Below are 4,719 nucleotides of genomic sequence, written 5' to 3'. Positions count from 1 at the left end.
ACTATAAATCTGAGGGGGTCATATCCCCCCCGTCCCTAGTGCCATCTGCGCCCCTGGTTAGAGACATCAGGCCAGGCAGTACACACTGAAGGGAATGTCAACAGTTCTGCAGATATTTGCTCATAAACCAAAGTATTGGACACATTGTTGACCTGAAGAAGTTATTACACTTCATTCTACAGGAAACATAATGTCTGATGTTTTATAGCAATCTTGCCAGTTTTTGTTGGGACATTTCACTTTGAAACAAAGAATTGGACACCTCGCCGTTAGCAAGAGCAAACACAGATGTGTGAAATATTCCCCAGATATGGAAGTTCCTTGACTCACAAACAGCTTGGACCATGAATCCGCAAACAGGGAAGTGGTTTTAGTTCTCAGGCTGTGGGAAACACTAAGAAACAGTGACGCAAACAGGCACTCAAACTGTGACATTTCTGGAGAAGTGGAATTTATTTTCTTGGCGTTGTGATAGGAGACCCAGATGGAGAGAATTACTGAAGGACACCTGTTTGGTTTCGGCCATAAGGATAAAGAAAGTTACTCAATATCGCGATGCCCGTGTGAAAAGGCTCATGGGAAACTCAGAGTGAAGGCCAGCGATAGCTTTGTTCAGTATCAGCAGGAAGCTTATCTGAGGTTTTTACTCAGCAGAGTGAGAGCTCACAGCAGCTGTTTGAAGACAAACACACAGCTCAGAACAGAAACCACAGTCTGTCCAGACCAGCAGCCCACAGGAAAGTGGGAACACTTGTATAAATGTTAATCCATTTCTGATATGGCAGGGAACATGTGAATAAATGTCCTTCTCTTTCCATGTTCTCTTCAAAAAGTGTTCCGACTTTCAACCTCTAGAGGAGACTGTTAAAATATCTGCTGACAGCCTGTTGGCCTCCTGTTAGAGGAAATAAATCTGCACATAAACTGCAGAGGTGGAAGGATTTAAAAGGTCTCAGACTCTCTTTAAATCCTGTTCAGGTCGGACGCACTGTACATTTATCATCCACCTACTCTTCTGCCTCCTCCTGTGACTTTGCACACTGATGTTAAATCCTTGTATAACTGTTGGGAATGTGGAACAGGTTTCTGATTCACCCACCAATCGCTCCACGCTGTGACTCCTGTCAGTTATTTACCAGTTTTACCACTAAGATTGATTCAATGCTCTCCCGTCTTGCACACAAACCCCTTATATTTTAAAAATGCAACAAGGTAGTGGGCGGTGGGCTGAGAGGCAACATATTTGGCTCCGTCACTGTCTTCAGAGCTTCTTCCTGCCCGATGTTGGTTTTTGTTTTTTTATTCTTGATATCAGTGCTGCTACAATGGGTCTACGTAGTTAAATTGTTTCTCTGTTTTAATCGTGTTTATTGTTACTTTAGACTTTTCTGATGTAGCATTGTAGGGGTTACAATCGATCTGCTCTCTGCTGCTTGTCGGGAGTGGGTCGCAACTTCCGTCCATCCATTTGAGACACATGAGTCATAATAGTCCAAACAGCCATGAAAAGCTACTGATGGACTCATGGGGGCTGGTGGTGCTTTGGCAGCCAATTAAGGCACACTTATAATCTATTACTAGGTTGAAAAGTACAACAAAGACGACAAAGGAACAAAAGACACAGAGAATGTGGCTCACAGATGAACTGATCCAGCTCAGCACCAATCTGCTTCCATACTGAGCGTACAAATAAACCCTGTTTATCCAGGTCCAGGTTGCGGTGGCAACCTTCCAGCTGTTCCTGGAGGATCCCGAGGCATTCCCAGGCCAGATGTGATATACAGTCCCTGCAGCATGTTCTAGGTCTGGGGTCAGAGTCATCCAGGGGACGTCCTAATCAGATGCTAAACTACCACAACTGACTCTTTTTAATGCCTCTGGATGGTGGAGCCAGCTCGCAGGGTCATAAAGTTTGGGGCAGCGTTCCACCCCATCGATCAAAAACGTACTCCTCACGGAAAGAGTCATTAATCTGTTGTAGACGAACTCCACTAGCACTAACAGGGCCCGAATTGGACCAAAAAAGGTGCCAGTACCCTAATTCAGCACAACCCTAAACATAACATACCCCTAACCCTAATTTTATTAGTCCAGATATGTCCAAAAACTGAACGTGGCAGGGTTTTTTGGTAGACAAAAAGTAACTTTTAGACAATTATTTCACACCTCTTATTGTATGGTCCTTGGGAAAAAATACAGCTGACCTCAACAGTGGGTACAACCAGGCTCACCAGAGGTGGCGGTAAGTTTAATGTGAGTTGAAAGGTTAAATGCTCATGTTTACCTCCAAGTTAATATGCATCACGTGAGCTCGGTATGAACTAAAATCAGTAAGTCTCTAAAGCTAGATTTTAATGCAAGGGCCCTTTTATTTGCCTGCTTCTGGTTGGTTCAGCTCAAACTTTAATTGGTGCTCACAAATTGTTGCCTCGCAGCCTTGAACGATCACTGAATAATCATCGTTTTGTGATCTTGATACAACCGGCCCGTTGATTTGAACCAGCTGATCAAATAAATCTAAATAAAAAATCTGATCAAAACGTTGACATGGTTCAGTCAGGAACCAGAACCAGCTCCAGTCTCAGCTGTAGCTGCAGTACGATGTCTGTTTGGCAGACGCCCTGTTTCTGGCTCTGATGAAGGATCGTCATTGTTTAAAACTGTTGTGCAGCTGCTTTCTCAGCCCGTCAGTTATCTGCCCGGTAACGCCCCGCTTTCTCTCTTTATGATTCATGAAGAATACTAACTTGTATCATTCGTCCGGCAGCTGCAGCCCTTCAGACTGTCCCGTCCAGGAAGCTCATGCAGGTTCTCGGCTGAGTCAACACTGTTTAAACTGTACAGAACATTTGTTTGCTATCAATCATGTGCAGCTCTGTGCCGGTGTGGAACGCCTCGGCCGGGACACGTGTTTTCTGGAGGGAAGAATGCTGCCTGATGTTAGAAAGTCCTCCGGGAATCACAAACATTCAGCTGAGCTGCAGCAGACTGCAGCCTCTACACCATCTGTCAGCGGTGGAATGAGTACATTTACTGCACTACTCTAGTTTGCTCCATACAAACATTTTACTTCTACTTCACTGCATTTCAGACGTGAGTCCGTGGATTTAACTTCTGCAGTTAGTTTGAGATTGTAGGATGAATACCCAGTCACTATAACGAGACAGTAATTGGTGGTAAAAGTCTACATTTTAAAATCTTTAAAATACCAAAACTAACAAACAGTCCACGGCTGCCCCACTAACAGTGGTCCCAACCATCAGTCTGACAGTCTCAGAGAAACCAAACCAACGTTAAACTGCGTTCAGGAGCTGCTCCTCGTCCCCGGGACCAAAGTATCAGAGGATTGTTGCAACAGGGACCTTTTCACTTTCAACACAGGAAGTCTCTGACCGCTGCACTGCGGAAATATGCTAACTGTACTAGCTGCTATTAGCTAGTTAGCGGCCCTGTTAGCTGTCTGTACCCAGACTGAGAGCTGGAAGGACAGGGGGAGTTTAAACACTGCTAGTGTAGCAGCAGAGGGACCCAGTGGGGAATACTGCCGGGGAGCGGGGCCCGAATGAGCCACAGAACCGGAGCACTGAACAATAAACATGGCGGACTCCATCAGAAGAGGACCCGCTACCTCTGTAGATTAAAAACTCTCATTCTCTAACAAACACAAAGATTGTTATATTCAGCTGATTAAACACACCTGGATATTATATATCTGACAATAGATCTATCTTGTTTCTGCTTTTTAGTAATTTTAGTTTTTGTTTAAACAAAATAGAAAATGAAAATCACCTTTTAAATTTCTCTTGATTTTAATGTTTGTATGTCAAAACGAAAATCTATAACCGTTTTTTGTTTTGTAATACCTGTTACTGACCATCCGGCTACAATGTGCAATACTGGATATTTTTTTCTTGGATATCTCTTCAAATGACAGACACAATGTGGAGGTGAAACTCAGCTCACAGATATCTGACGCCTGTGACACAGCGGCTGCAAGCAGACACTGCTTTATTTTAAGGGGTCAGAAGCCAAAACGGTTGGAAACCGCAGCTCTGGAATAAAAGTGAGTGATAGCTGGTTGGTGGCCAGACTGGCTGTTAAGGTGGACTGTCTCAGCTGGCGGTTATTTCCTACTCAGAGCTCAGAGATGACAGACAGCGGGAATGTCAGAGAGCGACAAACAGCCGTCTGACGCCTCCAAAAAGAGTCCCCAGCTTCGGTATAAATAGCTTCATGCCGACAAGTCAAATAAGGAAGTTTACAGCTGAGCAGCAGAGCTAAATCTGTTCATTTACACGGGGGGGAAGTATTAATGACAGAACCACAAAGAAAGAAAGAAACAGGAGGAGGCTGTTGAACCTCTCCATCACTTCAGACGCATTATAAAGACCCGTATTCAGTCACCCAGAGCCGGCTCAAACTTTATTCATTAAACCCTCCGCTGAGATAAACACACACTGATCACACTCATCAGCGGTCCGAAGCTACGCACATTATACTCAAGTTACAACAACTTCCTGTTTCATGGCGGTTTTCCATGCCACGCCACAGACACACCTAACTCGTCACTGTGGACGTCTCTGGAGTGCACTGACCCAATCTGAAGTCGATCCGATCAGTTTTGTAGGAGGAGTATGTTTAACAACAACGTCGACTTCCTGTTGGGTTTGAAGTACGGAACCAATAAATTGGCTTTGCCCATGTGCCCATGTGCCCATG

This window comes from Morone saxatilis, unplaced genomic scaffold, assembly GCF_004916995.1.
Source record: "Morone saxatilis isolate NCDOM2014 unplaced genomic scaffold, NCSU_SB_2.0 Contig23, whole genome shotgun sequence".
Classification (NCBI taxonomy): domain Eukaryota; kingdom Metazoa; phylum Chordata; class Actinopteri; family Moronidae; genus Morone; species Morone saxatilis.
This window is presented reverse-complemented; position numbering follows the sequence as displayed.